The sequence below is a fragment of the Schistocerca gregaria genome, chromosome 3, assembly GCF_023897955.1.
Source record: "Schistocerca gregaria isolate iqSchGreg1 chromosome 3, iqSchGreg1.2, whole genome shotgun sequence".
NCBI lineage: Eukaryota > Metazoa > Arthropoda > Insecta > Orthoptera > Acrididae > Schistocerca > Schistocerca gregaria.
The window spans coordinates 106,553,191-106,571,851 of record NC_064922.1 but is presented as its reverse complement, the minus strand read 5'-3'; positions in this window follow the sequence as shown (position 1 = coordinate 106,571,851).

Below are 18,661 nucleotides of genomic sequence, written 5' to 3'. Positions count from 1 at the left end.
AGGTTTCCTTGTATTTTTTTTTCCCCTGTTTGGGATGTGACTGGGCTGCAAAATCTAAGTTTTCGACATCGGCAGCCTCTCGGTTTACTTTTGAATATCTAAGAAACTGCTAAATTTTTGCAGTTATTTCGTTTTCTTTTTTTTTCATTTTACCATGAAGGAGCACGTTTTCGACAAAGACCTTTCTATACATTTTTAAACCAACACCGAAAAGAGCACGGAAGACCTAATAGTTTCTGAGATACAGCTTTTCAAAGTTTTCCAAACTCGAAAATTTTAATCTGATTTTCACATTTCATCATATCCATTTGTCTTCATATCTTCAATATCCCCGACTGAAATGAATGGTACAAATAGTTATTCAGTTACACATTTTGAAGCGTGTGGAGAGGGGGGGGGGGGCGGGTGACGTTCGGTGGGTGTGGGCGGTCAGAACAAGGAGACTGAAACTGAAGAACATAATGTATAATCCAGCAATCCGCCTCGTTCAGTGCTGTTTTCATCGTCCTGGATGTCCTGAAAGTAAATATTTATTTGTTGATTTTCCCAAGGTAAAACCTTCTCAAGAATTGGTAATATAAATTCAACATCCTCTACTGGCCATTAAAATTACTACACCACGACGATGACCTGCTACAGACGCGAAATTTAACCGACAGGAAGAAGATGCTGTGATAAGCTTTTCAGAGCATTCACACAAGATTGGCGCCGGTGGTGAAACCTACAACGTGCTTACATGAGGAAAGTTTCCAACCGATTTCTCGCACACAAACAGCAGTTGACACGCGTTGCCTGGTGAAACGTTGTTGTGATGCCTCGTGTAAGGAGGAGAAATGCGTAACATCACGTTTCCGACTTTGATCAAGATCGGATTGTAGCCTATCGCGATGGCGGTTTATAGTAACGCGACATTGCTGCTCACGTTGGCCGAGGTACAATGACTGTCAGCAAAATATGGAATCGGTGGGTTCAGGAGGGTAATACGGAACGCCGTGCTGGATCCCAACGGCCGCGTATCACTAGCAGTCGAGATGACAGGCATCTTATCCGCATGGCTGTAACGGATCGTGAAAACCATGTCTCGATCCCCGAGTCAACAGATGGAGACGTTTGCCAGACGACAACCATCTGCACGAACAGTTCGACGACGTTTCCAGCAGCATTGAGTCCCAGCTCGGAGAAATGGCTGCGGTTACCCTTAGCGCTGCATCACAGACAAGAGCGCCAGCGATGGTGTACTCAACGACGAACCTGGGTGCATGAATGACAAAACGTCCAGGTTGTGTTTACATCATCGTGATGGTCGCATCCATGTTTGGCGACATCGCGGTGAACGCACATTGAAGCCTGGATTCGTCATCGCTATACTCGCGTATCACCCGGCGTGATGGTATGGGGTGACATTCGTTACACGTCTCTGTCACCTCTTGTTCTCACTCACGGAACTTTGAACACTGGACGTTACATTTCAGATGTATGGCGACCCATGGCTCTACCCTTCATTCGATCCCTGTGAAACCCTACATATCAGTAGGATAATGCACGATCGCATGTTTCAGGTCCTGTACGGGCCTTTCTGAATACAGAAAATATTGGACTGCTGCCCTGGCCAGCACATTCTCCATATCTCTCACCAATTGAAAACGTCTGGTCAATGGTGGCCGAGCAACTGCCTCGTCACAATACGCCAGTGACTTCCCTTTGATGAACTGTGGTATCGTGTTAAAACTGCATGGGCAGCTGTAGCTCTACACGCAATCCAATCTCTGTGTGACTCAATGCCCAGGCGTATCAAGGCCGTTATTACGGCCAGAGATGGTTGTTCTGGTTACTGATATCTCTGGATATATGCACCCAAATTGCGTGAAAATGTAATCTCATGTCAGTTCTGGTATATTGTATTTGTCCAATGAATACCCGTTTGTCATCTGCATTTCTCCTGGGTGTAGCAATTTTGATGGCCAGTAGTGTAGTTGTTGGCAAGCGTTAATTGATAGAAATAATGGTATTGATTAAAGTGGATACGTATCAATTAGTAGAAATTGTGATAACTTCGAACAACAATCGAGTGTAAGCGTGCATACATGGTACTGTTCCATGAGCTGTCGAGTAGCCTACCTTTCTCTTCGTCGTCGACGTGGTAAAATCGAGTCTACCGTAACTACAGGCAAGTTTTTGCGGAAATGGCCATTGCAGGTTCCAACTTAACACCTAAAACCTGCTTTCCTGCAGCTGCAATCATGTTTAGAAGCTTTCAGGATGCTCCTTCCCTCGACATCGTCTTTGGAGAAAAGCGTTGGGCCGGGCAATCAATCCCAGTTCGAGCGAACCGAAGACTACAGCTAAGTTCCGACCGTAACGCGTCTCGAGATACTACACAGATCGTGCAGCTGTTAACTGAGACGTGAAATGCTTGGGACACACTACTTCGTGAAGGAGGTGATCACCCTCTACTACAACAAACTTAGTTTTTCCTCGTGTCTTGTTAACATTGACAGGCGGGAATGCTGCATAAAAAGGAGATTTATTGCCCTTACTCATTCCCTTTTGAGTAAATAGAGACATCGGGAATGGTGAAAGTTCATACATGGAGAAGGCCCTCAACTCTTCATCCGACATTGTCAAAACGCGTATCCTGTGAAGCAATGTGAGTGAGTCGATAGTCACTTATCTGTTGCCAACAATAACAGTATCAGCGGCAGAGGAAAGAGACACAGTATTGGTTTTACGCTCGAATTTGCCGTTTACGAAGTTTTCCCCTCAAGTGGCAGACTTTGCAAGAGAGGCGCTCTGCATCGCGGTGTAGCTTGCTCGCCAGGTTCCGAGATGGTGCGTTTCTGCATGAGGTATCGAATATACTGCTTCCCCCTACTTATACCTCCCGTGGAGATCACGAATGTAAAATTAGAGAGATTCGAGCTCGCACGGAGGCTTTCATACAGTCGTTCTTCCCGCGAAACATACACGACTGGAACAGAAAAGGGAAGTAATGACAGTGACACGTAAAGTGCCCTCCGCCACACACCGTTGGGTGGCTTGCGGAGTATGAATGTAGATGTAGATGTAGGTTATAATTTTCAAGTTTGGAAAATATGTCATACTATGAAAAACTGTATCTCAGAAACAATTAAGTCTTCTGAGCCCATTTTGGTCCCCATTTGTAGCAAACTCAGTCTACTTTAAAAACATATCGTGTGGTCTTTGTCGAAAACGTGCTCATTCCTGATCAACTACCGAAAACCGAAATAAGTCTGAAAATTTAGCAGTTTTTGGGATATTCAAAAATGACCCGGGAGACTCCGAGGCCGGCCGGAGTGACCGAGCGGTTCTAAGCACTACAGTCTGGAACCGCGCGACCGCTACGATCGCAGGTTCGAATCCTGCCTCGGGCATGGATGTGTGTGATGTCTTTAGGTTAGTTAGATTTAAGTAGTTCTAAGTTCTAGGGCACTGATGACCACGGATGTTGTCCCATAGTGCTCAGACCCATTTGAACCATTTTTTAGTACTGCTTCACAAGAACTGTCTTTAATCTTTACTTTAATGTGTCTGTATTAAAATAGTCTTATATGATATCTGTGGCAATCTTGTGAAATTTGTAAAACTACATACTTCACTTAATAAAAGCGTGTGGGCCTCTACACTACTGCCCATTAAAATTGCTACACCAAGAGGAAATGGTAAACGGGTATTCATTGGACAAATATATTATACTAGAACGGACATGTGCTTACATTTTCACACAATTTGGGTGCAAAGATCCTGAGAAATCAGTACCCAGAACAACCACGCCTGGCCGTAATAACGGTCTTGATACGCCTGAGTCAAACAGAACTTGGACGGCGTATACAGGTACAGCTGCCCGTGCAGCTTCAACACGATATCACAGTTCATCAAGAGTAGTGACTGGCGTATTGTGACGAGCCAGTTGCTTGGCCACCATTGACCAGACGTTTACAATTGGTGAGAGATCTGGAGAATGTGCTGGCCAGGGCAGCAGTCGAACATTTTCTGTACCCAGAGAGGCCGGAAAAGCACCTCAAACATACGATCGTGCATTATCCTGCTGAAATGTAGGGTTTCGCAGGGATCGAATGAAGGGTAGAGCCAAGGGTAGTAACACATATGAAATGTAACGTCCAGTGTTCAAAGTTCCTTCAGTGCGAACAAGAGGTGACAGAGACGTGCGATGACGAATACACGCTCCAATGTGCCTTGACCGCGATGTCGCCAAACACGGATGCGACCATAATGATGCTGTAAACACAACCTGAATTCACCCGAAAAAAAGATGTTTCGCTATTCGTGTACCCAGGTTCGTCGTCGAGTACACCGTCGCTGGCGCTCCTGCCTGTGATGCAGCGTCAAGGGTAACTACAGCCATGCTGCTGTAAACGTCCTCGAACTGTACGCGCACGTGGTTGTTGTCTTGCAAACGTTCCTATCTGTTGTACGATCCATTACAGCCAAGCGGGTTGGAGTGCTAGTGATAGGAGGCCATTGGGATCGAGCATGGCGTTCCGTATTACCCTCCTCAACCCACCGATTCCACATTCTGCTAACAGTCATTGGACCTCGACCAACGCGAGCAGCAATGTCGCGATAGGATAAACCGCACTTGCGATAGGCTACAATCCGACCTTTATCAAAGTCGGAAACGTGATGGTACGCATTTCTCCTCCTTACAAGATGCATCACAACAACGTTTTACCAGGCAACATCGGTCAACTGCTGTTTGTGTGTGAGAAATCGGTTGGAAACTTTCGTCATGTCAGAGCTTCGTAGGTGTCGCCACCGGCGCCAACCTTGTGTGAATGCTCTGTGAAACTAATCATTTGCATATCACAGAATCTTCTTCGTGTCGGTTAAATTTCGCGTCTGCAGCACGTCATCTTCGTGGTGTAGCAATTTTAATGGTCACTAGTGTATTACTGGACATTAATATCTTGTGTGTCTATCCTTCGCCTCAGTGCCGATTTGTACTCTGCTAAGGACAAATGACGTGTCCGCATGTTTGTGCAAGAATGGCAGGATCGTTGTTGACTTTGGAACTCTGTAAGGTGGGCATGTCATTTTGATTTTTGTATGTTATCGTTGTGCACGTCAGAGAGTGAGACAGAGACAGAGAGAGAGGAAGCAATTTATGTTATTGTTCAACAATTTTGGTCCTTGTAGTTGATTTGCTTCTGCACAGTCTGATACAATCTTAGTTGAAATGTGGTAGATGATGGATGCATTCAGTAGTGCTGTGTTGACATCTTACACTATCTGTTATATGAAGGAAGATTTTATTGTAACGGGCAGCAGTGATGAATGTGGTGTATCTATCGAAACGAGAAAAGAATGAAGTTTGAACAAAAAGAAAAAGGGAAGAAAGAAGGAGAAAGGAAGAGGAGGTAAGACTGCAGCACTGCGCAACTAGTTTGTCGGAATGGTCTTTGTCAGCTAGTTTACTTTGTTGAGTTGCTCATATCTTAGAGAAATACCACCCTACTTCCTTGAGTCATGCATTAACTTATCAACTGTTTAAGTTGTTTGGATTATATAGAAATTCTCTGTTAACATTGTACCGCTTTTAAGATCATTGTTCATTTATTAACCACAGTATAGTTCACACAAGTGTCATGTGTGAAGATCACCCGAAGTTTTGCTCTCTTTCTGAATATATACTTCAGTCTAAACTCGTTGTCTCGGAATATTATCTCTATCGAATAGTTACTCTAAACATGACACCGTTTGAAGAAGGTTTATCATTACGTATTACAACGCTGCATCATGTAGTATTCAACAGTTTGAATATAATTTGGAAATTTCATTTAAAAATACAAATCTATTATATCCGCTGACTGCTTGTTGTTTGCTGTTATGCTTTCGAGAAATGTGCAACATTGTCGTCAATGTGAAAACTGCTTTACTTCAGTTGCGCATTTAATACACACGTCAAAAAAAGTTTTGCATCACTTCAGTTCCGAGAGTTCCGGAACCTGTACAGAAAATTGGAACAGAGATCAACGTAAACATCGTATCCGCCGTTTATATTGCTCAAGAAAACCAAAGCATGTTGTACCACCATACAGCGAGACCTTCAGAAGTGGTGGGCCAGACTGCTGTACGCACCGATATCTCTAATACCCAGTAGCACGTCCTCTTCCATTGATGTATGTCTGTATTCATCGTGGCATACTATCCACAACTTCATCAAAGCACTGTTGGTCCAGATTGTCCCACGCCTCTGCGGCGATTCTGCGTAGATACCTCAGAGTGGTTGGTGGGTCACGTCGTCCACAAACAGCCCTTTTCAGTCTCTCCCAGGCATGTTCGATAGGGTTCATGTCTGAAGAACATGCTGGCCACTCTAATCGAATGATGTCGTTATCCTGAACGACGTCAACCACAACATGTGTACGATAGGGTCGCGAATAGTCTTGCATGAGGACGAATGCCTCGCCTATATGCTGCCTGTATGGTAGCACTATCGGCGCCTTCCATGACCACCATCGGCGTACGTCGGCCCCACATAACGCCACCCCAGAACAGTATAGAACCTCCACCTTCCTGCACTCGCTCGACAGTGTGTCTAAGGCGTGCATCCTAACCGGGTTGCCTCCAAACACGTCTCCGACGACTGCCTGGTCGAAGGCATGTGCGACATTCCTCGGTGGAGAGATGCTAGTCCTGAGTGGTCCATTCAGCATGTTATTGGGTCCATCTGTACCGTGCTGCGTGGTGTCGTGTTTACAAAGATGTATCTCGACGGACGTCGGGAGTGAGGTTGCGCATCATGCAGCCTACTGCGCACGGTCTGAGTCGTAACACGACGCCCTGTGGCTGCACGAAAAGCATTATTCAACATGGTGGCGTTGCTGTCACGAGTCCTCCGAGCCATAGTCCGTAGGTAGCGGTCATCCACTGCACTAGTAGCCCTTGGGCGGCCTGAGTGGGGCATGTCATCGACAGTTCCTGTCTCACTGTATCTCCTCCATGCCCCAACAACATCGCTTTCGTTCACTCCGAGACGCCTGGACACTTCCATTGTTGAGAACCCTTCGTGGCACAAAGAAACATTGAGGACGCAGTCGATCCGCGGCATTGACCGTCTAGGCATGGTTGAACTACAGACAACACGAGCCGTGTACCTCCTTCCTGGTGGAATACTGGAACTGATCTGCTGTCTGACCCCCTCCGTCCAATCGGCGCTGTTCATGCATGGTTGTTTGCATCTTTGGGCGGATGTAGTGACATCTCTGAACATTAAAAGTTACTATGTCTGTGATACAATATCTACAGCCAGCGTCTATCTTCAGGAATTCTGGGAACAGTTGTGATGCAAAACCTTCTTTGGCGTGTGTCTAACACATATTTAAGATGGCAGCCTAAATTGTTCCGTATGACTTAACTTTGTACTTTGAGTTTTATTGTAAAATGTCTCGCGCTAAATACCAGCCGATATGTAACGATCACTTGCTAAATGAATTACCAATTTCTGATGCTGGCTGAGATATCCACCTTAATTTTATGTGACTGGTGTAATAATATCATTGGCTCTACACTTTTCTATTACACTGTGTCTGTATCTCCTTAGAGACATCAACATACACCACCCACTCACTTGTAAATCACCATAAAGGGGACGGCGCTGACATGTGTACTGTTATATTCGAGTAACTTCTGTTTGATAAGTATCCCTACGAAAACAAAGACGAAGGTACATGAGTCCACTCTAAATGTACGACTATAATTTGTGAACCGCGCCGGCATAATAAAACACGCTTATGCAATGAAGACCCGTGATTTGCCTCTTTTCAAATGTCTCAGCCTTGCTGGTCTCAGTGAGTGAAATCATAAAGATAACATTACGGCAGATACTGCTGCTTAGACGCTCACTGTGTTTTAAATGTGTGATTCTTAAATTTTTTTAAAGAAAAAAATTCGTTAGAGCCCAGCTAAGGACCACGTCAAGATAATCTCTCTTCCTTCATCCTACTCCTAAAGTCTTTCATTTTCTCCAAATGAGCTTTTGTCTTCTCATTTTACCGTTTCAAACCACTTGTTTTTTTGTTTGTTGTAGGTTGTTGGAAATCGTTGTTCTTGATTGTCAGTATTAATTTGTCTCTGCTGAGTAAGGTCTCCTCTTCAAGCTACATTTCTTCTAAATCCTTTTTCCTCTTGCCTACACAACCATTTTCTTTGTTTGTTGTTTCTGTTTCTGAAGAATATGTGGATCTTATTCGTTAATTTGTCTTCCTCCTTTCTCTTTAGATGTCCACAGAATGAAGCAAGTCTTTCCCTGACGTCGTATGTTAGTTTAGGGCAGAATGGGTAGATTTACTTATTTGGTATCAAAACGCAGTTGTCATCTTTGTTGTTACTGGACCTGATATTTTTCGTAAGATTCATCTTTCTATTCGTATCCAATTCTTCTGATCCCATTTTGCATCCAGATGAAACTAATATATCTGACCCATCGAGGACATCTTCTTTTACAGCTGTATTATAATGCCTTAATTTAAAAGCTTAAAAAAAATTTCTTCATATTTCTCACTTTTATGTAAGCACTTTTCATTTCCACTTCTGATTTCTATTGCTTCCGCATTTTATGTTTATATTTTCATCCAGATATTTAAAATTAGTTTTTAATTTTTTTTAATTGCTCGTATTCCGTTCCTTATACCTAAGCGTTGGGTAAGGTGTTGTAGAATTATTTCTCCGGAGAAAAGTCCTTTCATGTTGCGCATTTCGGTTATTCTAATGAGCACTGCAGAGGCTTCTCAAAAATTCAGAAATCCAGTGAAGTGCTAGTACTTTTCTTGTTGGTGCTGTCAAGGAATTCGTGTATGAACATGTCTCTCCTAGACCGTGCCATTTTTCCCTCGCTTTTTCTCCGGAGGTGAGAATTCAGAGTCGACCGACGTCGCACCTCCTACCCCCACCCCTCCAACGCCCCCCCCCCCCCCCCCCCCCCCATCACCCAAACCGCTTCCCTGCACCGGACGTCGCTGCCCGCGCATTCAATAGAACCGGCTTTCGTCGGACGTTTTCCGTCTGTTGTTTTTCTGCATCTCGCAGCCTTGGCCGCAACGGAACAGAATTTTCTCGATACACACAGGGCGACGCAAGTAGGAGCTCCAGGGCGCCGTGAAATCCGTATTCACTGCTCTTATACAGGGGAACGTACACAACTGCCGGTGCAGCCCCAGCCGCCTGCTCAGAGACAGGACGGCACGGCGGCAGAATGGCGTTTGCAAGGTGACCTTTCTGAGTTCAGGGAACGCTGCACCGAACCCAGTTGATCGATGCTCGAGAAAAGAACTTCCAGCGAATGTACCGATGCATGGAAACGGGAAACGTCCTAGCCAACTTACGAGAACAATCTCCCGCTGTTTATTGAGATAGTGAGGCGTAGAACAATTTGTATCTTGTTACAGATAATGCAATCAACTTCTTCCATTTTTTTTTATTTCGTTGGCATATTTCATCAATTACTAGTGGTTTTCAAGAGTCATAAAATTATATATATTTCCAGTTTTAGCCAGTTATTACGTATACTGATTTAGTACGACGCATTCCAATATGAGCTTGTCAGTGACAAGATATTTCGTTATATTGTGTTACCTCTCACGCCAGAGGTTGGAGTCCTCCCTCGGGACCGGCCGGTGTGGCCGTGCGGTTCTAGGTGCTTCAGTCTGGAACCACGTGACTGCTACAGTCGCAGGTTCGAATCCTGCCTCGGGCATAGATGTGTGCGCTGTCCTTAGGTTAGTTAGGTTTAAGTAGTTCAAAGTTCTGGGGGACTGATGACCTCAGATGTTAAGTCCCATAGTGCTCAGAACCAGCCTCCCTCCGGCATGGGTGTGAGTGTTGTACTTAGCGTTAAGTTAGTTTAAGTAGTATGTAAGTCTAGGGACCGATGAAAAAAAATGTTCAAATGTGTTGTAAGACGTCGTGGTCTCCTGACCTTCATTGCTTACATATTCCGCCCTCACAATCATATTCTGCACATCTAGACGCTTCATTCCAATCCAAACTCGATAAGATAGTCAATGTTGTATGAATTCATGTAATTGCAAATAACTAATACATCGCAAGTGCGTACCGTGGTTGAAATACTCGAGGCTGGCGTACACACATACATTCGAGACACGACGGTCACTGGAGCTTCTAGTTCGAGAGAGGCAACCACACGCCAGGAGGCCGCTTCCAACCCATCTACGTCGGCCGGTGACTGTCCGCAGAGCAGAAAGCGTTTGCCCGATTGAAAGGACGACCCCGTGTTCGGCTAAAAAGCGAATTCCGCTACATTGTGTGGGAGCGCCCAACCTACGCATTCCTTACAAATATAGCACGCAGTTTCAGAGATTTTCAGAGGGAGACAGCAAACGCCAAATGCCAATGCTACAGATTTACAGATTGGTCGCCTTAAACGAAACGTCATTCTTCCGTTTTAGAAGAGCAATACTGATTGGCAGACGATATTTCTGGTGCTTTGAGCTGAAGGACTAATAGAAGTGACCAGAAGATATACCCCTTCACGTCTGGCATGGAGAGGCGCCGTTCCGTTGTCGCTCTTGGAGCAGGAACACATAACGAGAGCGTCCGCGCTCGTATGTGTACTCGAAGAGCGAGGAACAAGTCTCTCCTCAGTACTTCACTGGGAGAGCACCTTAATCAAGAGCGAATCAGAGTGCGACTCTATACTGAGTCCTTGCGATTAAGCATTGTTCACTGTGTTGGCCGCCATACGTCTTGTGCGGTGTGGACAGACAGAGTCATGAGTGGCATCATGGTGGACTGGTTATCTGACCGGTGTACCACGTCAATAGTTAGACTAGGGCGAATATGAGTCCTGGACTTCATCAAAGTGTAGGGAGAGTTTGATTGGCGAAGGTCAATCCAGATAGAACGAGAGTTATTTTATTTACCAGCAGCGATTGGCGCAAACAGCAGTCATCGCAGCTTACGGTACTGTGTGCTACAGCTCTTGCAAGCCCCATATTTCCTCCACAACAGTACACTTCACTGCATTTCACACGCGACAGCCTCGACCGTACCTAGCAACATTCTAACATTATTCAAGTTGAGTAGGCGCGGCTCTCAGCCATTCTGCCAAGTCAATAACAATCTTAAACTTTGTACAGAAATTTCATTAGCGTATCCTATTCTTAAGAGGTAACTTCACATTCCGAAAAGAACCAGAAAATAAAGTGTTAGTTCATAACTACATGTGCCATTGTGATTTCTCAGAATTATGGCAGAATAAATAATAATTTTCGTTAGTTTCATGTTTTTCTTACACTAACTAGCACTACTCCAGTACCCAAGTATCCCACTAGTTACGTATGAAATTTTGTGAATTTTTGTGTCATTTCCTTACAGCAGACAACTCCAGAAGATATTTATTGCTGAACGTTTTTCAGGTATTTCTCTTTAGAACGTTGGGAGCGTCTGTCTGACGTCTGTAGTAGTGTGGGGGTAAAGGGAGCCACAGGGTAAAGGGTACATCTCAGATCAATCTGCATGCTCACAGTGTGTGAAATCATATGGGACTTAACTGCTAAGGTCATCAGTCCCTAAGCTTACACACCACTTAACCTAAATTATCCTAAGGACAAACACACACAACCATGCCCGAGGGAGGACTCGAACCTCTGCCAGGAGCAGAAGCACAGTCCAAGACTGCAGCGCCTTAGACCGCCAGGCAAATCCAGCGCGGCCGGGACCAATGAACTCAGCAGTTTGGCCCCATACGAATTCACATACATTTGAACATTTCTCTGTTACAGTTCGATGTGGTTTGGTGCCGGTGCTCTAATCATTTCGTTCTCAACAGTTGTTTTTGCATTCTGGTCAAGAGTTCAGTTGTATCTCCTTCCCCAAGCCAACTAAGACGTGCATTCAACGGCTGTGACAGTGGTTTGAAGTACGTTCTTGATAAATGCATCGTCCACCACTCATTTAGAGATTAGGTTGTGCCCCACTGGAAGTAAAGGTTGGTTTCCAACTGTGGGTGGTGAAAGTCTTCAGTACTGCAGGTATACCGGAAATTTGGTGTCAGTTTCTATAAAGAGATTTTGTGAATTTTATTCCAGGTGCCACATTTTTCAGTGTTTGAAGGGTGTCGGGCGATTGACCGGTTGGCTGCAAATGGTTTCTAAAAACGTGGGATCCATCCTAATGAGCACCTGGTTTTTTCATCTATGGATTTTCCTCCTCAGCACTCTGCAGCAAACGTTGATAAGACTTTACAAGTTACAGCAAGGCAGTTGTCAACTAAAATGGAAGAAACAGACCGCCTCCTCAGGTTCCACTATTAAACCCAACACGCAGAGCAGGTAAAGGAGCAGTGTTGACACCATCCTGGGTAAGGTAAAAAGAAAGCAAGTAACTACAGGAAAAACACCACCTTCTACAAAGCTTACACCGTGAGCTTCACGTGATGTATCTAATCAATATCCGGGGCTACCAACAGGGAGCTCTTCGTAAGAAAGAATCAGAAAACTCGAAGCAGCAGGATCATGGTGAGGAAGACTCCGATTCAAGCTCGATGAAACCATGTTCAAAGACTCATCACCTGAATATGAAGAGAACTTGGTGTGCGTTTACTGCGACTGACTGTAATCAACCGATACTTCTAAAGAGCGTTGGCTTAGCTACATAGGCAGCTTCCGCTTTTTCTATAATCTTTGTGTGAGTATCGACAAAGGCGCTGGCAAAGGTTGAAACGTAACTTTTGCATGGAAAACCACGAATACTAAACATTTTTCTTGTTATGTCGGAACGTCTACAGAGTATCTGACAGTTATTCAGCGCTCTTTACTTCTGACACAAACATCAGGTATGAATAAAGGTTGCATTAATAATTAATTAAATTTTATCATTTATTTACAAAACTATTAGGTAACTCGAAACTAGGAAACATATTTCCCCTTTCCAGAATGAGATTTTCACTCTGCAGCGGAGTGTGCGATGATATGAAACTTCCTGGCAGATTAAAACTGTGTGCCCCACCGAGACTCGAACTCGGGACCTTTGCCTTTCGCGGGCAAGTGCTCTACCAACTGAGCTCCCGAAGCACGACTCACGCCCGGTACCCACAGATTTACTTCTGCCAGTACCGCGTCTCCTACCTTCCAAATATTACAGAAGCTCTCCTGCGAACCATGCAGAACTAGCACTCCTGAAAGAAAGGATATTGCGGAGACATGGCTTAGCCACAGCCTGGGAGATGTTTCCAGAATGAGATTTTCACTCTGCAGCGGAGTGTGCGCTGATATGAAACTTCCTGGCAGATTAAAACTGTGTGCCCGACCGAGACTCGAACTCGGGACCTTTGCCTTTCGCGGGCAAGTGCTCTACCAACTTCTGTAAACTTTTGGAAGATAGGAGACGAGGTACTGGTAGAAGTAAAGCTGTGGGTACCGGGCGTGAGTCGTGTTTTCGGTAGCTCAGTTGGTTCAGCCTGCGTTCGGCAGGGCAGCAGTGCGCACCGCGCTCGGCCGTCCACGCCGCTGCGCCCGCGGAGTGTTTTGTTTACATCGTCGTCACAGCGATTCTCAGTCGACCACGCTCTAATGGCCAACTCTTACAGGAAGAACACTCTTAAGTTCACCTTCTCAAATGAATACGCACGACCCAAAGCACTGGCCGTCGAACGCTTCCTACGCGAAGACGTGAAGATCCCCCGTGACGAACTCATCGGCATACACCTATCGATCATTAGCAGCGTCGTTTATGTTAAGATGACTTCTGACGCTGCCTGCAATGAGATTATTCAAAGGACGCGACATGGACTAAAATTTCGGCACTCCGACGGAAACGTCGGGCCTGTGGATGTCGACCATGCAGGACTTGGCCTTCGGACGATCCGTGTATTCGAACTGCCTTTCGAGGTAAATGAAGATGAAGTCATCGCGGCGCTAAGCCCGTTCGGAAAAGTCCAGAGCCACGTAGCCGAGACATGGGCACAGTTTACGACGTATCCGGTGCTTAATGGTGTGAGACAAGTCCGAATCGATCTCAAACGGCACGTTCCATCGTACATTTCTATAGGCGGTCCGGTTGTGGCAAAGAAGGCCACGTCCGTAATGAATGCCTGCAACGCCGCATCACACAACTAAGGCCCGACGATACGAACACCGACAGAACCACGATCACCCTTCCAGTCACCTACGCGTCGACACTGCACGTCCAGCCCACACAAGACGCCGTTCATGAGCGTCTCTCTGGTCCGATACACTCGGAGGCGTCCCAGCACCTTGACACCGACGATGCCGCCCGTGAACATGTCCAACAGCCGGACACACCCACGCTAGAAGATCACAAGGATGCCAGTGAGAGTGTTCTGGGGAATGACGACCGCATCATAACACCTGCGGCTTTTGTACCCGAACGACGTGAATCTCTTCCTTCCTCAGACACCGAAACTCATTGCCGAAAGCAGAAGTCGCCCAAACGACGAAAAAAACGCCGCAAGACATCAGAATCAACCATTGAGCCCCCTCCGCAGGACGAAGACATGGCACATCACTCTGACGGAGAACACGATGACACTTTCTCCTCTGCCACGGAGACGCGTCATCCAAAAGACGGTGAACCGTCCAACAGAGAGCGTGCGCAAGCCCCGCGCCCTGAAGCCATGGAACATAGCACGCCTGGTTTCACCGACGCAACTGAGCCGACTCGGCCGGCGCTGCCACCTCTCGCCGTTGTCAAACCTGTCAGACATTTTTCATGGGCGGATGACACGGATTTACCACCTCCATCTGATGCGGAAATGAGATCTGTTCCTCCGTTAGACCAACACTAAAATGGGGGAAGTTTCTACGGCGACTACTGCGACTTCTATGGACTTCCAGCATCCACCACAACAATCTTCACCAGCTACGACCCTATCGGCAGCACGAATCTCCCATCAGGCATACCGAATAGCTACTATCAATGCTAATAATATCGGCTCCCACGCTAAACTTCAACTGCTCTGTGACACGCTAAGAGCAGCGGACATCGACATCGCCCTGTTACAAGAACTGAGGACAGCAACTTGGGCTGGGTGTTATGGATATGAGACGTACGCCGCCTCTGCAGCTATGGAACACACAGGCGCAGCCATCCTCCTCCGAGAAGGGATTGCAGTTTCCGATGTCGCATACCTCCCAACAGCGCGAGGGGTGGCCATCACAGTTGACGGACTCAAAATCATTAATCTGTACGCCCCATCGGGCACTGATAAACGGAGGGATCGCTCCCAGTTCTACGCAGAAGATATCACACCTTTATTCCTCGGCCGATACGATCATCTCATCGTAGGTGGAGATTTCAACTGCGTTCTCGAGCGCACAGACCAATACCCCCATTTCACCACATGTCCGGAACTTCGCTTCCTCGTCCGCCGCCTTCGTCTCCTCGACACTTGGCGAGTGGTACACGGCGACCGCCCGGGGTATACACACATTACGAGCCACTCCGCCAGCCGACTTGACAGAATATACATCTCTAACGCTCTAAAATCAGTTCTCCTCGACGCGGAACGTTGGCCGTCTGCCTTCTCGGATCATGACATCTACATCTGTACCATGAACCTACGTCGACAATCTATATGGCGCAGTGCAGGACCTTGGAAACTCAATGTAGCACTACTGCGGGACCCTGAATGTCGACAACAGGTCACCGACACGTGGCACACCTGTGTTCAACGAATTACGCGTTACGAGACCACACTGCAGTGGTGGTTGCTGTGCGCCAAACCGGCCATCCGACGCACATTGACACACTATGGCAGAGCCAAAGCCAGGTGGAATCACCATACAACTGATTTCTACTATAGCGCTCTACGTGAACTCATGGATCAACCTCCATCCCCGGATCGTCTAAAAGAAGCTCAACGCATTAAGGCGAAGATTTTAACCTTGACCAGATGCCGTCTAGAGGGAGCTATTGTACGAGCACGCAGCCAAGATAGGATTAACGGTGAAGAACCTTCTATGCATCATATTATTCAAAATGTTCGTCGACGCCGACAGGCTTTAATGACAACTTTAGACTTACCTGATGGACGCCGGCTGACTTCGCAAGCTACCATTGCGGATGCATTCACAATGCGCTATAGACTTTTATATCAAGAGGTACCTGCCGGTGCAGAAGCCATTGCTGAGGTTACCCAGGAGACACTTAGTACTCTAAACGCAGCAGCTGCAACCCTCCTGACTTCTGAAGTGACCAACGACGACGTCCAAGGCGCTGTGGCTAAAGGGTCTCTGAATCGATCTCCCGGCCCGGATGGTTTACCTCTCCAATTTTACAGAACCTTCCAAGATTTGATGATGTCACGATGGAGGGACATGTACTGGGAACTTTTGTCCGGCGCGGCGAACCCGCCACCAATGTTCATGGAAGGCTTACTTGTACCAGTCCCAAAACCCGCAGGAGGAACACGACTAGACAGTTATCGGCCGATCACGTTACTCAATGCCGACTTCAAGATTTTCACACGCCTTCTAGCAGTGCGACTCAAACATGTCTTACGAGACATTGTTTCCCACGAACAAACATCTTTAGGCGGCGATCGTAATATACAGACAGCCCTCAGTGAATATCGAGATGTGATCGCTGTGGCAACACACTCGAGGCTGCCAGGCGCTTTAATCTCCATCGACTTCAAACAAGCGTTTGACCGCGTCAATCATGCATTCCTGAACGCAGTGATGAACCGAATGTCAATTCCCCCGACGTTCACGCAAGTGGTTATGCGGCTCCTTCGTGGAGCAACGTCCAGACTTCTCGTCAACGGCAGACTTACAGAACCTATACGGATTGAACGCTCAGTACGGCAGGGTTGCCCCTTGTCGACGGTGCTTTATGCCATTGCGATGGAACCACTCATTTGCGGATTACGGCGATGTTTGACAGGTATTCCACTCCGGGATCATATGTTCCGCTGCCGAGCTTACGCGGACGACTTGGCCCTCGTCGTACGTTCAGCGGCCGACGTACAAGCTGCGATGCAGTGGATTACCCGTTACAGTGAAGGGGCAGGGAGCGCTATGAACGTGGCAAAATCATGCGCCATGAAGATCGGCCGCGGCCTTCCCGCAGACAGCGTCGTCCCATTTCAACTGGTGGACACTCTTCGCTGTCTCGGGTTGGTGTACACGCGAGACATTCGCCGCACCTCGGCGATCAATTATCGGGCGCTGCTGCAACGCATCCGGGCCAACATACAAAATCACATTCTACGCCCGCTGAATATGTGCCAGAGAGTCACCTTCGTCAATAACCATCTGGCAACCCGGATACCCCATATAGCGCAGATTCTGCCCATCACTGCCACAATGGCGGCCAGATTACAGGCGGCTTGCGGCTATTTCATTTGTTCTGGACACATATTCAAAGTCCAGTGTGAAGCTCTCACCTTACCGAAGCGGGATGGTGGCCTCGACCTGGTTAATGTGAGAGCCAGGACTACGGCACTTTACACCTATACTATGCTCCGGTTATGGAAAAGCCAAAATGCTAGTTTTACTGGAATGTTGACCACCGAGCTCGCACCTGTTTCGAGACGCCCACCGACGTCTTTGGCGCACATCCCACCTCCGATGTCACATATCGGCCGTTTCTTTTTGGAGTACAGCTACATATGCACCGAGCTCCCCAGGACCAGGAAGACGACCACCCGCGACATCTACCGCCTTCTCCGAAAGTCTCCACCACGCAGCCCCGCCGAAACACGTCAACCTCAGGTTTCATGGCCTACAGTTTGGAAAACGATCCACCAACCATATCACACCAATGACACCACCTCTATGTGGTACCTTCTCGTCAACGGCAAGTATACTACAAGACAGAAACTGCATCGTATCGCATTGGTGGACTCACCCCTGTGCCTCAAATGCAATGTCGAAGATACAGATTTACATCGTTTTGAGTGTGGGCCAGCAGCACCTGTCTGGACCCTCGTACAGAAGATTGTGGCTTTCTTCCTCCGAGTACCACCACATCATGTTTCTCCTACTAAGATGATCTATCCTGACACGACCTACTTTCCACCGGCTAAGTGGCACGCCGTCACATGGATCAGTGGCATGGCTGTCAACTACCTCTTCCGGAACGACATCGTCGATCCGGCGGACTTCTGGACACGCCTCCAAGTACGTCACCACACCCTTCGCCGACATCGACACTATCGGGGCACTTTCGCGAACTATTTACAGAGTATTTTCGCCAACCCGCCTCAAAGCTGGAATCTCAACGAACATTGCCAGCCAAGACTGGTCGATCCCACGTTCCCCTTCAATGGTCAATGATAGAATGCATTTTGTTCTGACGGCGCGCCAGAGTGGAGCATGGCGCGGAAAGTATTCCTATTTTATTTCACTTCTCTTTTCTCCTCCTCTTCTAAGTTTTTTTTTCTCCTTATACATGTTTATCCCTTTCACACATAGCTCTCTATCTGCAGCCTATTTGTTTTTCTTTCTCCTGTGCTCCCCCAAAACAAAAACAAAAGAGACTAAAAACAAGAGTTTGCTGCTTATTGTGAGACTGTATACTCCTTTATGTTAACAAACAAAACAAAAAAAAGTTGGTAGAGCACTTGCCCGCGAAAGTTCGAGTCTCGGTCGGGCACACAGTTTTAATCTGCCAGGAAGTTTCATATCAGCGCACACTCCAC